The sequence below is a fragment of the Nomascus leucogenys genome, chromosome 13 (assembly GCF_006542625.1).
Source record: "Nomascus leucogenys isolate Asia chromosome 13, Asia_NLE_v1, whole genome shotgun sequence".
Taxonomy (NCBI): domain Eukaryota; kingdom Metazoa; phylum Chordata; class Mammalia; order Primates; family Hylobatidae; genus Nomascus; species Nomascus leucogenys.
In genome coordinates, this window is record NC_044393.1 from 98,447,564 (window position 1) to 98,473,172 (window position 25,609).

At 60.2% G+C, this 25,609-nt stretch overlaps 1 pseudogene across 1 annotated transcript in view; it reads left to right on the forward strand.

Annotated features, from left to right (window-relative positions):
- The window catches only part of LOC100596883, a 56,969-nt pseudogene that overhangs the window by 3,849 nt on the left and 27,511 nt on the right, over positions 1-25,609 (forward strand). The window contains exons 10-55 of the transcript XR_004033112.1: positions 44-284; positions 586-730; positions 1,917-2,034; positions 2,584-2,759; positions 2,844-3,071; positions 3,248-3,413; positions 3,638-3,872; positions 4,617-4,806; positions 4,921-5,015; positions 5,274-5,530; positions 5,881-6,015; positions 7,156-7,352; positions 7,454-7,581; positions 7,649-7,758; positions 8,108-8,257; positions 8,354-8,447; positions 8,539-8,708; positions 8,952-9,185; positions 9,389-9,610; positions 10,072-10,308; positions 10,733-10,993; positions 11,094-11,185; positions 11,267-11,498; positions 11,591-11,743; positions 11,840-11,980; positions 12,073-12,255; positions 12,353-12,503; positions 13,083-13,236; positions 13,339-13,393; positions 14,791-14,895; positions 15,208-15,426; positions 15,535-15,662; positions 16,311-16,455; positions 16,536-16,686; positions 17,212-17,284; positions 18,035-18,092; positions 19,797-19,967; positions 20,251-20,394; positions 21,789-21,959; positions 22,044-22,208; positions 22,949-23,128; positions 23,229-23,343; positions 23,469-23,598; positions 23,682-23,807; positions 23,989-24,080; positions 25,337-25,510. The product of XR_004033112.1 is annotated as an SCO-spondin (transcript). The remainder of the gene's footprint in view (positions 1-43; positions 285-585; positions 731-1,916; positions 2,035-2,583; positions 2,760-2,843; positions 3,072-3,247; positions 3,414-3,637; positions 3,873-4,616; positions 4,807-4,920; positions 5,016-5,273; positions 5,531-5,880; positions 6,016-7,155; positions 7,353-7,453; positions 7,582-7,648; positions 7,759-8,107; positions 8,258-8,353; positions 8,448-8,538; positions 8,709-8,951; positions 9,186-9,388; positions 9,611-10,071; positions 10,309-10,732; positions 10,994-11,093; positions 11,186-11,266; positions 11,499-11,590; positions 11,744-11,839; positions 11,981-12,072; positions 12,256-12,352; positions 12,504-13,082; positions 13,237-13,338; positions 13,394-14,790; positions 14,896-15,207; positions 15,427-15,534; positions 15,663-16,310; positions 16,456-16,535; positions 16,687-17,211; positions 17,285-18,034; positions 18,093-19,796; positions 19,968-20,250; positions 20,395-21,788; positions 21,960-22,043; positions 22,209-22,948; positions 23,129-23,228; positions 23,344-23,468; positions 23,599-23,681; positions 23,808-23,988; positions 24,081-25,336; positions 25,511-25,609) is intronic.

The window sequence follows — 25,609 nt, forward strand, 5'->3', positions numbered from 1 at the left end:
CTGGGGTCTGGCGGGGGACTACAGCTCACTCCTGTGCCCACAGAGCGCCTGTGCCCCGGGGGCCAGCTCTACTCTGACTGCGTCTCCCTCTGCCCACCCAGCTGTGAGGCGGTGGGTCAGGGAGAGGAGGAGTCCTGCAGGGAAGAGTGTGTGAGTGGCTGTGAGTGTCCGCGAGGCCTCTTCTGGAACAGCACCCTCTGTGTGCCTGCTGCCCACTGCCCCTGCTACTACCGCCGCCAGCGCTATGCACCCAGTGACACCGTGCACCAGCTGTGTAACCCCTGGTGGGTCCTCGAGCCATACTGGGGGTTGCTGGCCACATGGTGCCCTCGGATCCCTCCCCTCTCTTCAACCTGCTTCCCCTAAGCCTCCAGCCCATTCCAGGTCTTCCTCTCGGAGACTGGAACTGCTGCTGGCATGGCTGATGGCCTTGCCGGCTGACCTCTACCCCTTCAGCAGGAGGGGCTTCCACGGGAGGGGAGGAACAAGCGTTTTTTGGGGGTCTCCTCCAGCTCAGGGGTCATCTCCACCCGCTTCAGGGTGGGGCTGATGCCAGAGCTCACTGTCTCACCCACGTGTCCGCAGCGTGTGCAGGGATGGCCGCTGGCACTGTGCCCAGGCCCTATGCCCCGCCGAGTGTGCCGTGGGCGGGGACGGGCACTACCTCACCTTCGATGGGCGGAGCTACTCCTTCCGGGGTGGTCAAGGTTGCCACTACAGCCTGGTGCAGGTGGGCAGAGGACGGTCTGCAGGGGTGGCACTGTGCCAGAGTAGGGGCCCTCCTAGAGGGCACAGTGGGGCTGACTGTAAGGAAACCGCTAAATAAATAAGCGAAACCCAGAGTCTTCCCAGGAAAGGCCAAGGGAGAACCAACACTGGGGGCATGGCTGTCACAGGCCTCGAGGCCTCCCGCTGGGTTCTCACCTCCTCCCCAGCTTCCCTGTGAAAGTCCCTCTGTCATCACCACCCAGCTCAGGGCCACTAACCAAAACCCATCTTCAGTCCTGTCTCCACAGATGGGGTGGGCTGGGCTTGTTACAGACTACTTCATGCAAAACAACCTCAGGGGAAATAAGAGGCCCTGCTCCCACCCTAAACCTTCCCCAATGAAGTCAGCTCACTTCTCAAGTTCAGGTGCAGGCCACGATTTTCCCAGTCATCTGGGGTCCCCTGAGTGATCTCTCCATTGAACTATTGGACCATTCCCACTCCTCTCATAAGTAGTGATGGGGTGAGGAGGTCCTGGGAGCACAGTCCTCAGAGAGGCTGTGCCTGTCCATGGGGAGGGAAGAGGATGGCCATCTCCCCCAGCAAACACAGTCAAAGATGCATGTGTGTACACACACACACACACACACACACACACAGGCTACAAACCAACACAGAGATCTGCATGTGTACACACACACACATACAGGCTACACACCAACACACAGAGACTTGTATGCATCCACACACATATACATGCACCCATGTACACACTTACAGAGAGACACAAACAGACATACACATGACACACACTCATGTATGTGCATGTAGATTTAGCATGTGTGTATACATGCACACACATATGGGAGAACATACATATCCATGAGGAGGAAAGAGAGGAGTCATCGCACCCCAACATGCAGACACGCACTTACCTACACACACTCGTGAACACACATGCACACACACCTCCACATGACACCTATGTGCACATCCATGGCCCGGCACACACATGCACACAGACATCCATGCATGCTGGCCCAAGGTGAGGACGAAGCCCCTTGCCTGGCAGAGAGTCTGGCTGGCCGGAAGGTGGGCAGCTGCCTCCAGGTGCATGCTGAAGGTGTTCTGTAGGGAAGGTCTCCAGAAGCCTCCCCGGAGAGGGTTGGCTCGCCCGGCCCCACTGAACTCCCCCCTGCCTGCCCCAGGACTATGTGAAGGGACAGCTACTGATCCTACTGGAGCATGGGGCCTGCGATGCTGGGAGCTGCCTCCACGCCATCTCCATCTCCCTGGAGGACACCCACATCCAGCTCAGGGACTCAGGTAGCCTCTGCTCTGCGTACTTGAGGCAGTCCCAGGCCTCCTGTCACTGCTCCCCCTCCACACTACCCTATGGCTTTGGAGTCCAAACGCTCTTCCCCAGACTCCTGCACCTGAGCACACTGCCTCAACTTCCCCGGCCCGCTCATCCCTGAAGCAGACATCCAGAGTCCTGAGGAGATGTTCCAAGGCATCTTCTGCCCCGTCCTGGGGTCAGATACAGGTCGTGCAGCTATGAGAGCTTGAAAGGCCTCGAGGCATGACCAGATCGGGCAGGCCACTCTCAGCAGGGTCCCTCCAACCCTCCCCAACCAGCTCCTGGCTCGCCATCTAGCGCCTCCTACACACTGATCACGAGGGTGAGGGACTGGAAAATCTGTGAGCCAAGGGTAGTCCTTGGGCCACAGGGGTGGGGAGCTCAGGTGGACCCTCTAGTTGTCCCCAGCAGCCCACCCTGACATGAGACCTCCTGCTTCCCACCCAAGCTCCTTCCCTTCTCGCAGCCCTATCCTTCCACGTGCCCCTCCGCCATCATCAGGCCCCCTGTTCCAGGAGCTGTGCTGGTCAATGGGCAGGATGTGGGCTTGCCCTGGATTGGCGCTGAGGGCCTCAGTGTGCGCCGAGCTTTCTCCGCCTTTCTGCTGCTGCGCTGGCCTGGGGCCCAGGTGCTCTGGGGACTGTCTGACCCTGCAGCCTACATCACCCTGGACCCCCGCCATGCCCACCAGGTGTGCCAGTGAGGCGGGTGTGTGGGGGAGCAAGGGTGCGGTGGGACTGCATTCGGCTGTCTTACACGCGTGCCTGTGGCCCAGGTGCAGGGTCTGTGTGGCACCTTCACCCAGAACCAGCAGGACGACTTCCTGACACCAGCCAGAGATGTGGAAACTAGCGTTGCTGCCTTTGCTAGCAAGTTCCAGATGGCCGGCAAGGGAAGATGCCCCTCTGGGGACAGTGCCCTGCTCTCTCCCTGCACCACCCACTCCCAGCGCCACGCCTTCGCAGAGGCGGCCTGTGCCATCCTGCACAGCTCTGTCTTCCAGGTAGCTGGGTTGGGCTCCTCCCACATCTGTAAGATGGGCCAACACCTGCCCTGCCCTCCACCTGGGCTCTTGGGAGGATCAAGGGAGACCAGACATGCCCAGAGGTGGTATTGGGGACCAGGGGGATGTAGACTCCGTGGAGGAGAAGTTGACCCATTTCCCCATCTCCTCCCAAGGAATGCCACAGGCTGGTGGACAAGGAGCCATTCTATGTGCGCTGCCTGGCAGCTGTGTGTGGCTGTGACCCTGGCAGGGACTGCCTGTGCCCGGTGCTATCTGCCTATGCGCCTCGCTGTGCCCAGGAAGGTGCCTCACCTCCCTGGAGGAACCAGACCCTCTGCCGTAAGTTCGCTCAGCCCAGCCAACCCCACCCAGGCTCCTCCCCTCCTCCCTAGCCCACCCCCCTTCCAGGAATGGCTGGGGGCCCAGGGTGCACCTCTACCCTTGGCAGACTGCCGGGCTTTTCTTCCTGCAAAGGCACAGGGGGTGTGGGGTGTGGGGTTCAGAGGGGGTGGAGAGAGCCAGCGGTGGCTATTCCCCTGACCTGTGTGTGTCCCTGTGCCCAGCTGTTATGTGTCCTGGTGGCCAGGAGTCCCGAGAGTGTGCCCCAGCATGCGGTCAACACTGCGGGGAACCAGAGGACTGTAGAGAGCTGGGCAGCTGTGTGGCTGGTTGTAACTGTCCTCTGGGGCTGCTGTGGGACCCTGAGGGCCAGTGTGTGCCCCCCAGCTTGTGCCCCTGCCAGCTCGGAGCCCGTCGCTATGCCCCTGGCAGTGCCACCATGAAGGAGTGCAACCGCTGGTGAGGGCAGCGACCTTTGGGGCAAGAGGAAGAATGTGGGGGTGAAAAGGTAGCTTGGGAGATAACGGGTGGGGTGTGCAGCCTTGTTGGTCGCAGCATGCATGCTGGGAGTGACAGAGTGCTGGTCACTTCCCCTCGGTCGTGGGGCACTTTAGGGTCCATAAAGCATTTTCATGTGCATCATTTTATCTAGTTTTACTTTCCTACCACAACCTAATAAAGTAAGAAGTGGAAAAATTGTTCCCATTTTGCAGATGAGGAAACTGAGGCTCATATAGGCTAAACAGCTTGCTGAGTCACACAGCTTGTTCATGAGAAGTGAAGTGAAGGCAGGTTATGGATCTGTGCAGGCAGGGCCAGGATCCAGGGCTTGGTGAAGGTGGGGGCTGAGGGTGCAGGCTTCAATGCAATCCCTCTCCTACCTGGGCTGAGAGTAGGGTGGTTAAATATCTCTGTCCTGCTCCAGAGCCTGGAGGATGGCCCTATTGGAGCTGGGACAGAAAGAGTGACAATGTGTATTCCAGGCCTGTCAGCGTGCTGGAAACAGCCCAACTCCCTGTGCTGGTGACTGGGTGTTGGGAGCTGAGATGCTCAGGTCTCCAGCATCAGGGCTGGGTTTTCACTCAACATGATGGGATCTGGACACCTGGGAACCCAGTGTCTGGGTTCCTGAGATGCTCACCAGGTCAGACCAGGTTCCTGGAAGCTCGGACTTGCCTCTTACTCCTTCTCAACCTCCTGCAGCATCTGCCAGGAAAGAGGCCTCTGGAATTGCACGGCTCGCCACTGCCCTCCACAGCAGGCATTCTGCCCCAGGGAGCTTGTCTATGCCCCTGGTGCCTGTCTCCTCACCTGTGACAGCCCCAGCGCCAATCACTCCTGCCCTGCAGGCAGTGCTGATGGCTGTGTCTGTCCACCAGGCACGGTGCTACTCGTGAGTCTAAGAAGGAGCTGTGTGGGGGAACAGGATGGCCTTCCTTAAGCCAGGGCACTGCCCTGGTCCCCTTGCACTCCTACATGGTGCCCTTTGTCCCTGCCCTCTGCCCAGGACGAGCGCTGTGTGCCTCCTGACCTCTGTCCCTGCCGTCACAGTGGGCAGTGGTACCTGCCCAACGCCACCATCCAGGAAGACTGCAACGTTTGGTATGCCCAGCTGCCGTGACCTCTAACCCTTTGACCTTGTGGCCCATGGCTCCCCACACATCATCCTTCCCTTCACCAGAAGGGGTCGGGGCGGTGGGGGCTTGGGTTTCCAGACTGGCCTGGGCCAGGGGAACCCTGCAGGACCCCTCCACGCTGAGGGCTGCTGAAATTGCCTGGAACCTGGACCAGCTGCCTCCTCTGGATCCAGCCCCCAGGGCCCTGTCCTCAGTGACTCTGTTTCCCCCACCTTGCCCATAGCGTGTGCTGGGGCCGGCAGTGGCACTGCACAGGCCAGCAGTGCAGTGGGCAGTGCCAGGCGTCAGGCGCCCCCCACTATGTGACATTTGACGGACTGGCCTTCACCTTTCCTGGGGCCTGCGAGTATCTGCTGGTGCGAGAGGCCAGCGGCCTATTCACAGTCTCTGCCCAGAACCTGCCCTGTGGGGCCAGCGGTCTCACCTGCACCAAAGCGCTGGCCGTGCGTCTGGAGGGCACCGTTGTGCACATGCTCAGAGGTGGCTGCAACATTGAAGGGTGACATTGCCAGGGAGGGGCGCACCTGTATGGCTTCCCAGCTGTGCAAGGTGGGCGGGGACGGGGTTCCCTGTGTCTGCTCACTGCTGGCTGGCTCCTTACTGGGTTTGGCTGCCCTCCATGCCACGGGGTTGGTGCCTGTCCTCTTGGTTGGGACTCATAATACCAGAAGGCTCCCAGAAATGAAGTCCCAGAGAAGTCTAATGACGTGCCCAAGGTCACATAGGTAGAGAAGCAAAAGAAGGGCTGGGCGGGGGAGCTACAGAGCCTCATGACAGTCTGGAGGACCCTTTCCTCCAAGCTGGGCCTGAATGCCTCTCTTCCTCTACAGGCCGGGCAGTGACAGTGAATGGGGTGAGCGTGATGCCCCCCAAGGTCTACACAGGCCCCGGGCTGAGCCTGCGTCGTGCTGGCCTCTTCCTGCTGCTCTCGACCCGCCTGGGCCTCACCCTGCTCTGGGATGGAGGTCAGGCCCCTGCTGTCCCTCAACCATTGGACCCGTGCCCCGCCTTAGCACCATAGGGTTGGACTCACCCCAACTTCTTTCTCCCAACGCCTGACCCTCCCTCCTCCTGGTCTGCCTCCACTGAGCCCCTGACACCTCCACAGGGCAGATTTCCAGGCTGAGAGCTAGGCTGACAGCCAGGCTAGGACCCTGAGCTCTCACCTTACCTCCCTGCCTGGCTGGCACTCGCCCTGCCCCGTGCCCAGCCCAGCGCCACCCCTACCTCCCAGTCCATGCAAGAGGTCCGAGTTTCCAAATTAGGTTTTTGGCCAGGTGCAGTGGCTCACAACTGTAATCCCAGCACTTTGGGAGGCAGAGGTGAGCAGATCCCTTGAGCCCAGGGCTTTGAGACCAGCCTGGGTTGAACATGGCAAGACTCCGTCTACAAAAAATACAAAAATTAGCTGGGCACGGTGGTGCGCGTCTGAAGTCTCAGCTACTTGGGAGCTAAGATGGGAGGATTGCTTGAGCCTGGGAGGTCAAGGCTGCAGTGAGCCGTGATCACCCCACTGCACTCTGCATGGGCAATAGAGCGAGAAAATTTTTTTTTAAATTAGGTTTTCATAATTATCTTTTTCATCATTATGAAAGCAATCCTTCCACACCAAGGGAAACATTGAGAAAATACCAAGTTTTAGAAAAGCGAAATGAAAATAAATCTCCTAACTTCCCATCACCCATATAAGCAGTTGGCTTATATGTTATATCTAACTGCTTCTGCGGAACTGAGGCAAACCCAGATAACCCCCATATGGACTTGGCTCTGAGCCGCTGGGCCACCCTCCCAGCCTGCCGCCACCAAGGCTGATGCTGCTGGGTCTCACAGTCCATCCTGGAGTCTGGTTTCCCGGGATCTGACCTGATGGAGAATTTCCCTCCCCCTCAGCCCTTGGCTTGGTGTTAGCTAGGAAAATAGGCTCCCATTTCCCACCTTGAGCCCCCCAAATGCAGGTCTCTTCATTTATCATTGCCAATCACCCCCCACAAAAGAGGTAACCACACCCCCTGGTGGGGGTGGCACCTGGTGGTGGTAAAACAGACCCTGGGTCTTCTGGCCCAGATAAGGGCTGGTGGGGTCACTTTTAATCATGCTGCCACCAGGGACTCGGGTCCTGGTGCAACTGTCCCCTCAGTTCCGTGGTCGCGTGGCCGGGCTGTGTGGTGACTTTGATGGAGATGCCAGTAATGATCTGCGGAGCCGCCAGGGCGTCCTGGAGCCCACAGCTGAACTGGCTGCCCACTCCTGGCGCCTCAGCCCCCTCTGCCCTGAGCCAGGAGACCTGCCACATCCCTGCACGGTGAGTGCAGGCAGAAAAGCAGGAAGGGATGTTCCCAGAGGCAGGGCTGGGGAGGGTGTCTGCTGGTCCACTGTGCTGGAGACGCCACCCTGTGCCTGCAGGTGAACACACAGCGGGCTGGCTGGGCTCGGGCCCGCTGCGGGGCACTGCTGCAGCCGCTCTTCGCATCATGCCATGCGGAGGTCCCCCCGCAGCAGCACTATGAGTGGTGCCTGTATGACGCCTGCGGGTAAGGAGGAGCCAACCTGGAGTGGGGTAGAGGTGGGGGTGCTGGGACTGAATGCTTCCTCCCACAGCTGCGACTCAGGGGGTGACTGTGAGTGCCTCTGCTCGGCCATCGCCACCTACGCAGATGAATGTGCCCGGCATGGGCACCACGTGCGCTGGCGTAGCCAGGAGCTCTGCCGTGAGTGTGCCCCGCCCTCAGTCCCCAATGCTAAATCCTGCCACTGCCACAGGCTCAGCTTCTTGAAAGAGCTTCTCCTGTCCCACAAGACGGCCGTTCATTCATTCAAGGGCAAGCTGTGCATTGAGTGCTTACTCTGTGCCAGACACTTTTCTAGATGAGCCATATATGCGAGAACGGCTGCCGAGTAGAGCTGACGTGGTACACATCGGCCCAGGGGGGTCTTGCCCAAGGTCTACACCAGACGCCCCATGCCCTCCATGGTGGTCACCTTGGCCAGCCAGCCTGGTGTGGTTGCATCCTTTTGCCCTTGTGCCTCAGTGATCCAAGCTCTCTCCTCTCCACCCAGCCCTGCAGTGTGAAGGGGGACAGGTATATGAGGCCTGTGGCCCCACGTGTCCCCCCACCTGCCATGAGCAGCATCCTGAGCCCGGGTGGCACTGCCAGGTGGTGGCCTGTGTGGAGGGCTGCTTCTGCCCCGAGGGGACTCTGCTGCATGGTGTGTAGAGTGACAAAGGGCAGAGGGGAGGGGCACTGAGACTGGGAAGGGGCCACTGTGCCCTTTTGCTCTGAGCCCTGCACTCTGTGACCTCAGGAGGAGCCTGCTTGGAGCCAGCTTCCTGCCCCTGTGAGTGGGGCCACAACTCCTTCCCGCCGGGGTCTGTGCTGCAGAAGGACTGCGGGAACTGGTGAGTGGGGAGGTCACCTTGGAGGGGACCTACTGAAGGAGCACTGGGCCAAGCCCAGCCTGTGGCTGATCCCAGGACACTGTGTGCTCAGCACATGCCAGGAAGGTCAATGGCATTGTGGGGGTGACGGTGGCCACTGTGAGGAACTTGTGCCTGCCTGCACAGAGGGAGAGGCCCTATGCCGAGAAAATGGGCACTGTGTGCCCCATGGGTGGCTTTGTGACAACCAGGACGACTGTGGTGATGGCTCTGATGAGGAGGGTGAGTGTCTTTGCCCATGTGTGGAAGCGACAGGGTTGGTCAGTCCTTGCACATGTAACTGAGTTTCCTGGGGCCAAGGCAGCTGTCCTGGAGTGGCATCTTTAGCTGCCGCTCCCATTGCCAGGGGCTACCTGTGGCTTGGAGGGATGAGGGGAAGGGAGGGTGTTCTGGTCCCTTTGGGGTTCAGGGCTTCTCTGGGCCCCTACAGCAGCGTCCTGAGCCTGCGTACTTGCCCCGTGCTAGGTTGTGCCACCCCAGGCTCTGGGGAGGGGCAGATGACTTGCAGCTCCGGCCACTGCCTGCCCCTGGCCCTGCTCTGTGACGGCCAGGATGACTGTGGAGATGGCACGGATGAGCAGGGCTGCCCGTGCCCCCAGGGCTTGCTGGCCTGTGCTGATGGACGCTGCCTGCCCCCGGCCCTGCTCTGCGATGGGCATCCTGACTGTCCAGACGCCGCCGACGAGGAGTCCTGTCTGGGTGAGTTGTCCCCGCCCTGGACGCCAGCCCACCCGGCACTCCCTCCCGCAAGGCCCATCTCCTCAAGAGCCCCGACTTCACCTCCCCCCTCCTTTGCCAGGTTCCTGCTATGAAGTTGGTCCTGAGGGTGTGGGAGTTGGGGTACCCCAAACAGTAGAGTACAGGGCAGTGCCCGAGGGCCAGTTCTTCTTTTCTGGCTGCAGGGCAGGTGACCTGCGTCCCCGGGGAGGTGTCCTGTGTCGATGGCACCTGCCTGGGGGCCATCCAGCTGTGTGACGGAGTCTGGGACTGCCCAGATGGAGCTGATGAGGGGCCCGTACACTGCCCCCTACCTTCACTGCCCACGCCTCCTGCCGGCACCTTGCCTGGCCCCTCCCCTGGCTCCCTGGACACTGCGTCAAGTCCCCTGGCCAGCGCCAGCCCTGGTGAGTCTCCTGGAGGGAAGAGGTGGGGAAGCTGGTGGCCAGAAGCCTGGGGGAGAGGGGCATGGAAGCCTCGGAGAGAGGCATTTGTGGTGCTGCTCTGGGATGGGAAGAAGCAGGGCGCAGTGGGAGACACCTGAAGACGCTCGAATGAATGAAGTGGAGGGCGTTTGAAAGAGTCTACACTCTTTCCTGGCGTTCAAGGCCTCCCTCCCAGCTGCAGAGAGTCTCATGGAAATTCTTGGCCCAGGGGAGAGCTCTGGGAAAACCAACAGGGCAGCAAAATGCAGGAGGGATTGTTCTCGGGAAGGGGCTGCAGGTGGGTTAGGGCCAGGCCCAGGAAATGGCCAAGAGACTTGGACCAGGGAGGGGAGCGGCGGCGGAGGTGGAAGGACGGACCTGGGCGCGGTTGGGGGTGGGAGGGCGCTCCCCCGCAGAGGATCCAGCGCGGACGCTCCCCGCAGCGCCGCCCTGCGGCCCCTTGGAGTTTCGGTGCGGCAGCGGCGAGTGCACCCCGCGGGGCTGGCGCTGCAACCAGGAGGAAGACTGCGCCGACGGCAGCGACGAGCGCGGCTGCGGAGAGCCCTGCGCGCCGCACCACGCGCCCTGCGCCCGCGGCCCTCACTGCGTATCCCCCGAGCAGCTGTGCGACGGCGTGCGGCAGTGTCCCGACGGCTCGGACGAGGGCCCCGACGTCTGCGGTGAGGCTCCCGCGCCCCCGGCCATGCGCGGTCCCCCGCTGGCCAAGCCGGGGGGTCCCACCTCTTCCCGCGCACCCCATCCCCACCTTTGTCTCCCGAGGCACAGGTGGGCGCGGCAGCTAGAGCGATTTAAGTTTGGGGGCATCCGAGGCTGGGCCACGTTTGCGTTCCTTTGCTCTTTTTCGTGAAACTTTATTTGAAAATTTGTTACCCTCCCACCTAGGCCCAGGGGAGAGAAGAAAGGGGCTTTGTCTTTCCCCACACTTGGCCAAGAAAGGATAAGAGGGTGGACAGAGGCTCTGCGGGGATGGGGAGTGTGTCTGTTTGGAGGGGTCCCGCCCTCAGCGTTTCCCCACCAGACCTGAGCAGACCCTTTGTGTCACTGCAAGTCAGCCCTTCAGGTCCTGTCTACCTCCCCCTATAGAGAGCTGTCACAGGCCCCAGCTCCTCCCAGGCTGGCCTGTCTGGCCGCCTCCCACCTGCCTTCCTGCCCCTCTGCAGGGAGAGGGCAGGAAGGGACAGGAGCAGAGCAGGACACATCTCACGGTGCCCGCAGGCTCCACCCAGCTGCCTCCGTGCCCTGGCCTCTTTCCCTGTGGCGTGGCTCCGGGGCTGTGCCTGACCCCTGAGCAGCTCTGTGACGGGATCCCAGACTGTCCCCAGGGCGAGGACGAGCTGGACTGCGGTGAGGACGCTTTGCTCCCTGAGGGAGGCCCCCCTGGCTGGGCCCGGGACACAGGTTGCACCCCCCTACTCACTGTGTTTTCTCTCCTCTTCTTTCCCAGGGGGGCTGCCAGCCCTGGGAGGCCCCAACAGGATAGGGCTTCCCTGCCCAGAATACACCTGCCCCAATGGCACCTGCATAGGCTTCCAGCTGGTGAGGGTGGGAGTGAGTGGCGGAGATGGCAGTGCCATGTTGCCTCCCAGCACAGGAGCCCTGACCCCATTCCCTCCCCAGGTGTGTGACGGGCAGCCTGACTGTGGAGGGCCAGGGCAGGTGGGACCCTCCCCAGAAGAGCAGGGTTGTGGGGTCTGGGGCCTCTGGAGCCCATGGGGGCCCTGCAGCCGGACATGTGGGCCCGGGGGGCAGGGCCGGAGCCGCCACTGCTCCCCACTCGGCCTCCTGGTGCTACAGAACTGCCCAGGGCCTGAGCACCAGTCTCAAGCCTGCTTCACGGCAGCCTGCCCAGGTGAGGGGCTGGGGCGGTGGGGCCTGGACAGAGGAAGAGAGAAGAAGGCCACTAGGCCTTCAGCCCTCCCCCATGGTCCCCCTGCCTCACAGTGGACGGTGAATGGAGCGCCTGGTCCCCCTGGTCTGTGTGCTCTGAGCCGTGCAGGGGCACTATGACGCGGCAGCGGCAGTGCCACCCACCCCAGAATGGGGGCCGCACCTGCGCTGCACTGCCCGGAGGCCCGCACAGCACCCGCCAGACCAGTGAGTTGAAGAGAGGATGGTGCTGCTAGTGGGAGGTCATCCTCTCTGCAGAGCTCCCTTCCCTGACCTCTGACCTCTGCTTCCGGCTTCTCTCAGAGCCTTGCCCTCAGGACGGCTGCCCCAATGCCACCTGCTCTGGGGAGCTGATGTTCCAGCCCTGTGCCCCCTGCCAACTGACCTGTGATGACATCTCTGGCCAGGTCATGTGCCCACCTGATTGGCCCTGCGGCAGCCCGGGTAAGGGGACTCTGGGCCCAGGCGCTGGCTCCAGGGTGTGGGTCTGTGGCAACAGCCCTCTGTATGGAAGCCTCACCCTGGGCCCCCTCTAGGCTGCTGGTGCCCAGAAGGGCAGGTGCTGGGCAGCGAGGGGCGGTGTGTGTGGCCCCGGCAGTGCCCCTGCCTGGTGGATGGCACCCGCTACTGGCCCGGGCAACGCATCAAGGCCGACTGCTGGCTCTGCATCTGCCAAGACGGACGGCCCCGACGCTGCCGACTCAACCCGGACTGTGCTGGTGAGGCCCTTCCCTCGGGGTCCCTAGTCCTCTCCCTGGACCGCCCAGCTGCGCATCCACCACCTCCTTCAGGCTCTGACTGTTGGCCCACCCTCAGTGGACTGTGGCTGGTCCTCCTGGTCACCCTGGGCTGAGTGCCTGGGCCCCTGTGGAAGCCAGAGCATCCAGTGGTCCTTCCGGAGCCCCAACAACCCCCGCCCCTCCGGCCGAGGTCGCCAGTGCCGTGGCATCCACCGCAAGGCACGCAGGTGCTCTGTTCCCCACCCACTGGGAGACCTGCAGGGACCTTGACCCACACCCCACCTCCCACTTAGGAAGCTTCCTGTGTGCCCCTTCCACATCCACCACACATCCCTAATTTGGAACCCCTGCCCTGTGCCCCTACCCGTCTAAACCCTAGGAGTCCCAGAACCTCTTTGGGGACCCCTGGCCTTCCCCTTCTCTAGTTTTATGCCCTCTAGGTCTTGAAGGTGGGTAGATGGAGCCCGCAGATGCAGCTTCACAAACTCAGCTTGAATTCCTGGGCTGAGGCTTGCAGGGGGCTCTTGCCATAGCTGCCTCCCCAGCCCCCTCTGGGACCCACTGCGCTGGCTGCAGTGCTGGCACAAATTGCTTCCCTGGCCTTCTTCTGGGCCAGTTGCAATGTCTCAGGTGCAGGGGCAGAGTGGGCTTATAGGGTGACCAAATGTCTCAGTTTGCCCAGGACTTCCTCAGTTTTATCACAGAAAGTCCCAAGTCCTGGGAATGTCCTCAATCCAGGCGAACCAGGAGAGTTGTTTACCCCAAGCAAGCCCCGTCACCAGGCCAGGGACATCCTCCTTTCTCAGGTGCCAGACGGAGCCCTGTGAGGGGTGTGAGCATCAGGGCCAGGTTCACCGTGTCGGGGAACGCTGGCGTGGGGGCCCCTGCAGGGTGTGCCAGTGTCTGCACAACCTCACCGCACGCTGCTCACCCTACTGCCCGCTTGGCAGCTGCCCCCAGGTGAGGGCACTGGAGTGTGTGGTGGGTAGAGCTGGAGGGGATGTGGAGGCTGGTGGAGTGGGTTGGAGATAGGCAGGCGGCCTGACCTCTGTGCCTCTGCAGGGCTGGGTCTTGGTGGAGGGGACGGGAGAATCATGCTGCCACTGTGCCCTACCTGGTGAGTGTGCCTGGGGATGACAGAGAAGCCCCAGGGGGAGGACAGTCGGCGGGGTCTCTGAGAGGGAACCAGGGGCACTGAGCGGGGGTGGCTGGATACCCCAGCCTCAGGGTGGCGGGAAGCCTGAGTTCTGCATGCCAAGGGAAGGAGGGGACCTCGGGGTGGGAAGGCTTCTCTCTGCCTTCCCTCTCCGTCCACCATGCCTTCCTGTGCTTTGGGGGCTTTCTGCCTCCCCCATGGTGCCACCTTTGAGCTGCTCTGTTTCTACTGGTTCTGCTCAGATCTAGTTGCTCTGGTTGCTTTTCTTTTCCTCTTAGAACAGCCAAGACAAAGTTAAGTTGGACTTTTCAAAAGTATCTTTGCCTGGAAATGAGTTATAAATGAAACAGGAAAATACAAAGGCTTGAAATGGATGCATTTATGGGTCCAGGTTTTCTTTTCTTTTCTTTTTCTTTTCTTTTCTTTCTTTCTTTCTTTTTCTGTTTCTTTCTTTCTCTCTCTCCTTCCTTTTCTTTCTCTTTTTTCTCTTTCTTTCTTTCTTTCTCTCTCTCTCTCTCCTTCCTTTCCTTTCTTTTATTTCTTTCTTTCTTTTTCTGTTTCTTTCTTTCTCTCTCTCCTTCCTTTTCTTTCTCTTTTTTCTCTTTCTTTCTTTCTCTCTCTCTCTCTCCTTCCTTTCATTTCTTTCTTTTCTTTCTTTCTTTCCTTTTCTTTTCCTTTCTTTTCTCTCTTTCTTTCTTTTTTGAGACAGGGTCTCGCTCTGATGCCCAGGCTGGAGTGCAGTGCCGTGATCTCGACTCACTGCAACCTCTGCCTCCTGGCTTCAAGCGATTCTCATGCCTCAGTCTCCCGAGTAGCTGGGGTTAGACATGTACCACCATGCCCAGCTAATTTTTGTATTTTTAATAGAGACAGAGTTTTGCCATGTTGGTCAGGCTGCAGCTTTCTTATCCTAAAAGTGCATCCGCAGGTTGCTGAGGTTAAAACAGAGCCAGCATACTCAGTTGCACAGGTTATTCACTGTACAAGTGAGCTGGTGATTGGGGCCTAGACTCCAGCCCACAGAGCCGCTTTCATCCAGAGGCAGCCCCTTTCTAATGCCCATGAAGGTGCCTTTTTGGTGTCAGCACCCCTGGATTAGTAACTGCAGTCGCTGGGTCCTGGGCTGAAAGTAGTTTCAGGCTGGCAGGTTTACTCTGTGTTCTCTAAATATTCAGTGGATGTGAAAGCCCCCGATTCACACCAAGGGAAGGAGGAGGGACCTTTCCCAGCTAGGAGGTTGTTCCTGGGAAGTCAGCAGGGACAAAGTGCTCTAAGAAGTGGGGAGAGGCCTGAGTGCTGGGCCGGGGACTGTGAGCCTCTCGGTCTCTGTCTCCTGACCCTGAAGTCTCCTCCCACAGGAGAGAACCAGACAGTCCAGCCCATGGCCACTCCTGCCGCAGCTCCAGCTCCCAGTCCCCAGATCAGATTCCCTTTGGCCACTTACATTCTGCCTCCACGAGGAGGTAAGGGCCATGTGCTGTGCAGTGCAGTGCTGAGAGGGGCCATGCTGCCCAGGGGTTGTCCAACCTGGGAGGGGAAACAGGCCCTTGGGGACATCCTCCTTGCCTTGCACACTGTGGATGGTCATCCTAAGGATCTGGGAGTCATCCTATCTTAAGTTGCCTCTCTTGACTCTTCCCTCCCTGGGCTAAAGGCACCCATGTGGGCCTTTCACATCCCCTAGCTCCCCGTGCGACTTCCTAACCGTGTCCCTGCAGGCTCCTGCCACCCTCTGTCCTCCCCCACTCCAGCCTGTCTCTCTCTTCTGCACCCAGACCCCTGCTATTCTCCCCTGGGACTAGCTGGACTGGCTGAGGGGAGTCTGCATGCATCATCCCAGCAGCTGGAAAACCCCACCCAGGCTACCTTCCTGGGGGCTCCCACCCAGGGGCCTGGCCCTCAGAGACGGCACGCTGGAGGGGATGCTTATGCCAAGTGGCACACTCAGCCCCATTACCTGCAGCTGGACCTGCTTCAGCCCCGGAACCTCACTGGTCAGTGAGGAGGGCAGTGCTTGAGGGGAGGCGGTGATGATGGGTGGGCAGCAGGTGTAGCTTCTTCAGCTCTGACCTCTGCTCTTGCCCTGGCCCCTCCCTCCCCAGGCATCATAGTGCCGGAGACTGGCTCCTCCAACGCATATGCCACCAGCTTCTCACTCCAGTTCAGCAGCAATGGTCTACACTGGCATGACTAGCATGACATCCTGCCTGGCATCTTGCCCCTGCCCAAGGTACCACCCGCCCAAGGCCGATAGGGCCAGCGGCCCACCATGCCCTTTTGTGGGTTCCATAGCCTTTGTCCCCAAGGGCCTTCCAGTCTCCCTGGCAGGTAGCAGGGACTGTGCTCTGTGGAGCTGAGGCTTGGGTGTCACTGTCACATGGATGCTGGAAACCATCCAAGTGGCTTAGACTCAGGGCAGGTATGTGAAGCCTACAAAGGAGAGAGGGTGGGGAGACACCAAGTTCACTGAGAGCCTCCGGGAGCCCAGACCCACGCAGGTCTTCGTGGAGAGCAGCCTGGGCACAGCCTTCACCCTCAGGAGACAAATTGCACGAAGCGGTAGGAATCAGTCCGTGCTCTGTGTTAAGTCTTAACTGTTTCAGGAGCACCTGCTCTGTGCCAGGTGCCGAGCCAGGCCCTGGGGACACAGCAGTGAACAGGACCTGGCCTTTGCCCTAGGGGCACCTCCAGCTTAGCGGGAGGAGCTCAGTCCAGGACCAGCCCCCTCCAGGCTTGAGAGCCCAAATGCCTACTGCCAGGGTGGGAGGCATGGCTCTGGGAGGGGCCGTGAAAATGGGGAAAAAGTGGGGTCACTCAAAGTCATGAGGTCAGCCTGAGAAAGAGGTGAAGCTCAGTCATCAGCATCCTCTTCCGGCAGCTTTTCCCCAGAAACTGGGATGACCTGGACCCTGCCGTATGGACTTTCAGCCAGATGGTGCAGGCGAGGTTTGTCAGGGTGTGGCCCCACGATGTCCACCACAGCGATGTCCCCCTGCAGGTGGAGCTGCTGGGCTGCGAGCCAGGTACAGGTTGCACAGGGGTGGGCAGGGCAGGAGAGAGGGGGGCCATGGGAGGAGCCCTCAGCCATACGTCCTCCACACAGGGTCCCCACCGGCACCTCTGTGCCCAGGGGTTGGACTCCGCTGTGCCAGTGGTGAGTGTGTCCTGAGAGGGGGCCCGTGCGACGGTGTTCTGGACTGCGAGGATGGCTCGGACGAGGAGGGCTGTGTATTGCTGCCTGAGGGCACTGGCAGGTATACTGTTGCTGGCTGTGCAGCTCACGCCCTTGGGCTGGCCTTCGAGGGGACAGCCATGTGGGAGGGGCCTGGCACTGCCTTCACCCCCAAGGTGCCCAGACCCTGCATGCTGAGGAGCTGCAGCCGGGTGCCTTCAAGGCCCGTTCCCACCTGGATTCTAGGATTCCCTGCCTTTCTCATAGTTGATTCAGGGGTTCTCCAGGTGTGGGCCCTGGACCAGCAGCATCGGCAGCACCTGCAGCTTGTTAGAAGGGCGGGTTCTAGGGCCCGCCCAGACCTGCAGGGGTGGGGTGCAGCAACGTGCGTCTTACAAGCCCCTCAGGTGATTCTAACCCATGGTCAAGTTGGGAGCTACTGTTGGGAACATCGCCTTTGTCCAGCCTCAGTGGGCAGAGTCCTTCCTGAATGCCCACCCCAGCAAAGACCCCAGGCCTGGCAAAAGCACACTGACGCCCCTGCCTGGAAGGGGGGCACTGGTGCTGGGAGGGCCCCTGGAGCCCTTTTGGCTATTTTTCTCCCCAGATTCCATTCCACAGCCAAGACCCTGGCGCTCTCCTCCGCCCAGCTGGGGCAGCTGCCGCACTGGCCCAGGGAGGTGAGTGTGGAGCCTTGGACCCAGAGGGTGGAGTGGGGGGACGGGGACCTCACCTCACAGCCTCACCAGCCCTGCTCCTGCACCAGCCGGCGGCATCTCCCCTCTCCGCAGCATTTCCTCCTGTGTGTTCCCTGGTACTGCTCTCAGGAACCTTCCCGGTGCCTGGCAGAGGGCTGGGGGCTGGGCCAACACAGAGATGCAGAGATGTGCAGGCACAGCGAGGGCCCAGAGGGGTCTGGGGACAAGAGAAGCCTGCACCCCTAATAGGGAGCTTATGCCCACAGGGCAGGCACCAGGGCATCTGGTGCTCAGAGCCGAAAAGAGCTCTGTGCCCTGGTCCCCAGGGGCTTCCCGGACAAGACTTGAGGGCTGGAGAGGGGTGTCTGTAGTGTGGAGAAGGCGCGGAGCACCTTCCCACCTGGAATAGCCTGGTCAGCAACCCAGAGTGTGTGGGTGGGGTAGGGGGTGGGGGGGACACGTGCATTGGGTGGGGGAAGGGGAGTTTGAGGGGCAAGAGCTGAAATGGATCACCGTGGTGGGCTGCTGAGAATAAGGTCCCTGAGCTCCTTGAGGGCAGTGGGCTGGTGCCTGGAAGCGCAGTTGCATCCTCAGCTCTGCCCTGGGCTTCGGGGGAGGAAGATGGACAGGAAGCAGTGCTGGGACTGTGAGCGCCCAGGCTGTATCCTCAGGGGATGGGAGCTGCCCTCAGGGCCTGGGGCGTGCAGGGTGCTGAGCCCTCTCCCTCTGCAGGGCCTGGCAGAGACTGAGCACTGGCCTCCTGGGCAGGAATCCCCCACGTCCCCGACAGGTGTGTGCACAGACTCCAGGCCTCCTCCCCAAACCCTTGTCCCACCTGTTCTTCCAGAGCCAGGGGCACTTACACCTCAGGGGTTCAAATCTGCTGACCCCTGACTTCCCCACAACCGAGAGAGTCATGGGGTTGGCTCAGGGAGGAGACACTGGTCACTTTGGACATGGCCAGGTCCTGCCCCTGCCCACCCCCTGGGATTCCAAGGTATGTGGCTGTAGGTTGGCGGGCCGGGTAGCTCCAGGCCAGCTCCCAGGACTGAGCCTGTGCCCTGTAATGTGGCTGCCTCCCCAGATGCCTGGTCAGGACAGGTCTCCCCCATGGGGGTGGGAGGCCACTTGGCTCCAGCCTGCACTCCCTCTGCTCACCATCCATGGAGCCAGGCCCCCCTTTCTGAAGCGTTTGCTGGCATCAAATGTCTCTTAAGTGGGTGGGGGCTTGGATGTGGTCACCAAGTTGGCATGCTCCTGTATAAGAAAGGAAGGGGCTCTGCCTGGTTGTGAACCGGCCTCCCTGGAACTACCTTATTATTCTCCTGCCTGCTAGCCAGCAGAGAGCTGCCTCCTGGAGGGCCTGCTGTCCTGCGGGGATTGGGGGCTGGTAAGAGGGCTTTTGGTGTGGGTGAGTTCCTGCCCTCATTTCTAGCCCCTATGGGAAGGACCTGGCTGAGGCTTGGGGCAGCAGGGGCTGGAGAGGAAGGAGGGCGAGGGTGCCAGGTCTGCTCTTTCATTGTGGCCCATCCTCCCCTGGGCCTCAGCTTTTCCCCATCTGTGACACTAGGAGGCCTTATCGACAACTGTGGCCCCTCCCTGTGAGTTCTGATGGAAGTTATTCAGAACCTGGCCGGACTGTTTCTGTGTCTTTTGTGAAAAGCAGACAAAGCAATTGATGCCATCCCTCAGATCCATAACATGCAGACCCATGGGATACATTCTAATTTCATTCTCAGTCTGGTTCTTAAAAAAAAAAAATAATGGCTGTCTTTGAATGCATCTCTTGCCAGAAAATGAGACTCTTAACCCTTTTCACTGTAGCTGCCAGGAAGCCCAAAATCAGTTTGTTGTTGTTGTTGTTGTTTGTTTGTTTGCAACAGAGACGATGAACTCACCCTGAGTCTCTGGTAGTGTTTACTCCCTCTGCTGCTGTGTTAAAATGACCTCAGTTCTTTGTCTCCCTAAATATCGTATTTTATGGTGAGTTTGAACTTGGAAGTTGCCATGTGTTTCTTCTTGGGAATAGAATAAAAATCTCAGATCAAAACAAGTCTTCTACTTTCAGCCAAAGCCCTTCTTGTGCTCCTTGGATTTTTTTGATCCGAGGCCTCTCAGAAGGCATCAATTGCTTTGTCTGCTTTTCACAAAAGACACAGCAACAGTCCGGCCAGGTTCTGAATAACTTCCATCAGAACTCATAGGGAAGGGCCACAGTTGTCTATAAGGCCTCCTAGTGTCACAGATGGGGAAAAGCTGAGGCCCAGGCAGGTGGCACGGTGAGGCCCAGGGGAGAATGAGCCAAAATGAAAGAGGAGCCCTGGCGCCCTCGCCCTCCTTCCTCTCCAGCCCCTGCTACCCCAAGCCTGGTCTGCAGTACCTGTGATTACTCTGCACGACCCAGAAGCCTGGGATACCCTCTCGAGGGCCCCCACCTTCCTTTCCTGGGAAGGGGAGCTGGGCAAGCCTCACTTCCCTCCACCTACACCCACAGAGACAAGGCCCGTGAGTCCTGGCCCAGCCTCCGGCGTGCCTCACCCTGGGGAATCTGTGCAGATGGTGACCACCACCCCCATATCCCAGATGGAGGCAAGGACCGTGCCACCAGGTATGGCAGCTGTGACGGTGCTGCCCCCACATCCTGTGACTCCAGCGACCCCTGCTGGTAAGACGCCAAGCCCTTCTACCTGTGTGCAAAGCCTCTGTGAGCCCACCTTCCTTGTGAGGGGGACAGAGGCCCTTTGTTCAAGGTCACACAGCTCAAGGTCATTTTGGGAAGGACCCGAGTTTCCTAGCCTAGTTTACCCTTTTTCTATTATCCCAAGATAGGCAGAGTGAGGCATAGCAGATGCCAAGAGGAGGGAGGTTGGGGGCTTCAGGGAGGTGGCAAAGGAGAAAGGACAGGGCAGGCCAAGTGACCGGTCAGCTGGCTGTGATGGTGCCCACAGGCCAGAGCGTCGCCCCAGGGCCCTTCTCACCTGTGCAGTGTGGCCCCGGCCAGACGCCCTGTGAGGTGCTGGGCTGCGTGGAACAGGCGCAGGTGTGTGATGGCAGGGAGGATTGCCTCGACGGCTCCGACGAGAGGCACTGTGGTGAGCTGCTGGAGGGCCTGCTGTCCTATGGGTAGGGGGTGGCACTTATCCTTCAGTGTAGGAAAGTGTCTGCCCCCATTTGTAGCTCATATTGGAAAGGATCTGGGAGAGGCTTGGGCAGCAGGGAATGGAGAAAATGGGTAAAAACAGGAGTGTGTGTGTCTTTGGGGGTGGTCAAGATGGGGAATAGGATAGGCCTGGGGTCTCAGCCTATTTTATAAAACCTGTTTGACCTTTGAAGAGACTCATCTACTCACTCACCCATCCAACAGTCTACCTACCCCTCTATCCATCCATCCATCAGCCACCCATCCATCCGTCTACCCACCCTCCCATCCACTAACCCGCTCACTCACCCACCCGTCCATCCATCCATCTACCCACCCACCCACCCCAACCCCTCTATCCATGTATTCATCAGCCACCCATCATCCATCTCTCTACTCACAAATCCATCCATCGATCCATCCACCCATCCAGCCAGCCACCATGTATCTATCTACCCATCCATCCGTCTATTCACCCATCCATCCATCAATCCATCCATCCATCAGCCATCCATCCATCCATCTCAATCCACCTACCTACCCCTCTATCCATGTATTCATCAGCCACCCATCCATCCATCCACCCACCCATCCATCCATCTATCCACCCACCCCTCTATCCATTCATCTATCAGCCATCCATCCATCCACCCATCCATTCATCCATCCATCCGACACCCACCCATGCATCTATCAGCCACCCATCCATCCACCCATCGATTCATCTACCCACCCCTCTATTCATCCATTCATCAGCTACCCATGCATCCACCTACTCACTCATCTACCCGTCCATCCATCCACCCATCCATTCATTCACTCACCTACCCATACACCCATCCATGCATCCATTCATCCACCCACCTACCCATACACCCATCCATGCATCCATTCATCCACCCATCTATCCATCTACCCACCCATATATCCATCCATTCATTCATCCACCCACCCATATATCCATCCATTCATTCATCCATCCATCCATCCATGCAAAGTAGATCACTGTGATCAAAGCTTAGTCTTCCAATCATGACCAAAGAAATCCAATGTTAATCAATCACAAGAATGGCCACTCCAGGGAGTATGCATTCAGGAAGAAGGTACCTAAGCATCTAGAATCTCTGTGTGAGAGCTTGTGTAGACCCAAGACTCCATAGTGGAAGGAACACATAGTGGAAGGAAGCCTGCTCTGGGCATGGGGTGCAGGAGGCATCAGGAGGAAGGGGAGGCCAGGGGCTCCAGTCAGCAAGCTCACTTTGGCTCTTGGCCTGAGAAGGGGCTGAGTGTATCATCCAGCCAGGAATCTACTTATGTGGCTCCCTTCTCTCCCTGCCTTGTGGGCAGCAAGCACTGTGCCCTTCACGGTGCCTACCATGGCCCTGCCTGGGCTTCCAGCCTCAAGGGCCCTCTGTTCCCCGAGCCAGCTGAGCTGTAGCAGCGGGGAGTGTCTGTCTGCTGAGCGGCGCTGTGACCTGCGGCCTGACTGCCGGGATGGCTCGGATGAGGATGGCTGTGGTATGTGCCAGCCAGGGCAGGGGCAGCCCTGAGGACCCCCTCCTGCATGAGCCCCTCTGAGCCCTGGCCCCCATGCCCCTGCAGTGGACTGCGTGCTGGCCCCCTGGTCTGTCTGGAGCAGCTGCAGCCGCAGCTGTGGCCTGGGCCTCACCTTCCAGCGCCAGGAGCTGCTGCGGCCTCCTCTGCCAGGGGGCAGCTGCCTGCGTGACCGGTTCCGAAGCCAGTCCTGCTTCGTGCAGGCCTGCCCAGGTAACCCTGCACCCCAGCCTTCTCTTGGGAAAGGCCCTGCTCCCAGAGGGAGGTGGGGAACCCCCCATCCAGTCTCCTCGGGAAACTTCGGGTGAGAACCTGGGGTGGGTTTCCATCTGAGAGCCTCCTGGCCAGCTCTGCCCTCCTTTCCTACCTGAGCCGAGACTCAGGTTCTCGTGTATAGCCTGGAAATAATGGTCATTCCTGCCTCAGAAGTCACTGGAAGGATTAAGGGAGATGGTGTGTGGGGGTGTTTGGAGCCGGGCCTCAGGTGTCGGCCAGCTGTGCCACTTTCCCTGGGTGCCATGCTGAAGGCCTGGTCACTCTTTTATTCCATCAATCCAAGGGAGTGGCCCTCACCCACTTCTGTGCATGGCAGAGAGGGGCTCCCCCCACAGGGGCCTCTTTCAGCCCCACCCTGGCTCCTCCCTGGCTGTGGTGGCCCTACAGCTGCCATCAGGGCAGCTCTCCCCAGGATCCCCGCAGTACCGGCCGCTTCCCAGGGAGCAGAGCTTTTGTCCTGGGAGGCACCTAGAGCCCTTTCTCCAGGCACCTGCCACCTAGGGGAGGTTTCGTGGGACGGAAGAGGAGCTGTGGAACGCCCAGGGCAGGGCCCTTGGCTGCCTTGCTGGACGCTGCCCAGGCCGGGGGAGGAGGGGAGCCCTGGCTCCGGCCACTCTCTCATAGCCTGTGTCTCCCGGGCCTCTCCTGGGGGACCCACATGCTGCCTTCCCCAACAGTGGCTGGGGCATGGGCCACGTGGGAGGCCTGGGGACCCTGCAGCGTCTTCTGCGGGGGTGGCCATCAGAGTCGCCGGAGAAGCTGTGTGGACCCACCACCCAAGAATGGCGGTGCCCCCTGCCCTGGGGCCTCCCAAGAGAGGGCACCCTGCGGCTTGCAGCCCTGCTCAGGTGGTACAGGTAAGGGGGAGCTGGGCTGGGGACAGGGAGGGAGCACTGTGGGCACGGGATGGTTGGGCCTCCCAGCACCTAGGCTCACCTGGTGCCCATCTCCCACCAGACTGCGAGCTGGGCCATGTGTATGTGGGGGCCGATCTGTGCCAGAAGGGGCTGGTGCCCACCCTCCTGCCTGGATCCCAAGGCCAACAGAAACTGCAGTGGGCATTGTGTGGAAGGTGAGGCAGACCTGGCCTGCAGGGGGACTGTGGGGTGCCCACACAGGCCCACCAGCCCCTAGTCTCCAGCCTCCCCTCCCTGCTATGCCCCTTGGGGCTGAGTGCCCTCTTCCACACACTCCCAGGATGCCGCTGTCCCGCGGGGCTCCTTCTGCATGACACTCGCTGCCTGCCCCTCTCTGAGTGCCCCTGCCTGGTGGGCGAAGAGCTGAAGTGGCCAGGGGTGTCTTTCCTCCTGGGCAACTGCAGCCAATGGTGAGGGCAGCCGCACCAGGGAGGGCACTGTGCCGGGGTCTCCCCAGCCCTGACCAGTTCCTCAGCCTCTCCCTCCCCTGCAGCATGTGTGAGAAGGGGGAGTTGCTGTGCCAACCAGGGGGCTGCCCCTTGCCCTGCGGCTGGTCAGCCTGGTCCTCCTGGGCTCCCTGCGACCGCTCCTGTGGCTCTGGAGTGAGGGCCAGGTTCAGGTGTGTGACAGGGGTGGATGGCAGTGTGAGAAGGAGTGGTGGGGCCCAGGGAGGTGAGGAGCCAGGCCAGCCCTGAGGGGGCGATAGTGGGAAGACGGTGGACGGGGATGAAGGATGAAGGAGGCGGGAGTGAGGGCAGGGAGAGAGCAGAGCGGGTGCTCAGTGCTGCCTCTCTCCCCAGGTCTCCCTCCAACCCTCCGGCAGCCTGGGGGGGTGCCCCGTGTGAAGGTGACCGGCAGGAACTGCAGGGCTGCCACACAGAGTGTGGGACAGGTATAGCCGGGAGCCTGGATGCAGGAGCCCCCCCTTCCTCCTCCCAATTCTGTACCCTGAGAACACACGGGATGGGACCCACTGACCACTCTACGTGGGGGATTGGTAACACCTCCGCAGTCTGAGAGGCAGCCCTTGAACTGGCCTTGGTGGAGGGGCTTTGATGGGGAGAGGCAGAGACTCCCGCCCAGACTGCCCGGGCGCCAGGAGCAGGCTGGCCTGGGTGCAGCAGGCAACTGCAGAGCCGGGCGAGAGAGGTGAGGCTGGTGGGTTGAGGGAGGCCAGCAGCAACATTTAGAGACCAGATGAAGGTGCCAGATGGTTTCCCTCTTTCCACCCACCGGGTGCTTCTCAGACAGTGCCTGTGCCAGTGGAGGTCTCTGCAGAGCAGGCGCAGCCCCACAGGTGTGCAGGGCAATGGGACGAGGTGGGCAAGGGGGAAGAAAGAGGAGTGGGGCAGGAGAGGGGGAGAGAGGCAGGGTGCATCCAGGGGGTCTGGGCCAGGCTCTTGCAGTAGGAGGGAAAGAGGGGCCAGTGGAGAGTGGCTGGTGGGACACTGACAGTGTCCACAGGGACTCTTCATCAGTTTCTGGCATAGAAGGATCAGGAAGTGTTGATCTGGGGGAAGCATGAGGATTGGTGGTGGTCCTGCTGAGGTGCTGTCCGAGTCCAGGAGAGAGATGTGGGAATGTAGTTGAGCCCAGGTTCACAGGAGGCTCTGTGCCTGGCTCCTGAGGGTGTGAAATGGGGCTGGAGGCCGGGTGCGGTGGCCCACGCCGATAATTGCAGCACCTTGGGAGGCCAAGGTGGGAGGATTGCTTGAGGCCAGGAGTTCAAGACCAGCCTGGGCAACATAGAGAGACCCTATCTCTTAAAAAAAAAATTAAAAATGTAGCCGGGCGTAGTGGCGCATGCCTGTGGTCCCAGCGTCTCGGGATGCTGAGATAGGAGATCACGTGAGCTTAGGAGGTAGAGGCTACAGCAAGCTATAAGCATGCCACTGCACTCCAGCTGACAGATCCTGTCCTCGACCCCCCAAAAAGGCAGAAAAAAGGTGGGGCTGGAGAGTGGGGGTCCCAGCAAGTGAGCTGAGAAGGGGCAGAGGCTGCACCCTGAGCCCAGAGCAGCCTCCCTCCTCCTTGTGAGCCCTCTTCTGCCCACCTAGTTTCTCAGACCTAACCCAGGCTCCCTGACCCTCCCTGGCCCTGCCAGAAAAGGCCTTTGCACAAATGGCCTGTCCTGTTCCCCCTCCACAGAGGTGCTGGGCTGGACGCCCTGGACTTCCTGGTCCTCCTGCTCCCAGAGCTGCCTTGCCCCTGGAGGAGGCCCTGGCTGGCGCAGTCGTTCCCGGCTCTGCCCCAGCCCTGGGGATTCATCCTGCCCAGGAGAGGCCACCCAGGAGGAGCCCTGCAGTCCCCCTGTATGCCCAGGTATCCCCCTTGGGCCCAGTGGTGGCTCGGACGCTGGGGTGGGATGAGCAGCAAAGAAGAATGCCCCCTTGAACTGGTTCTAGGCACCTGGGAGGGGCC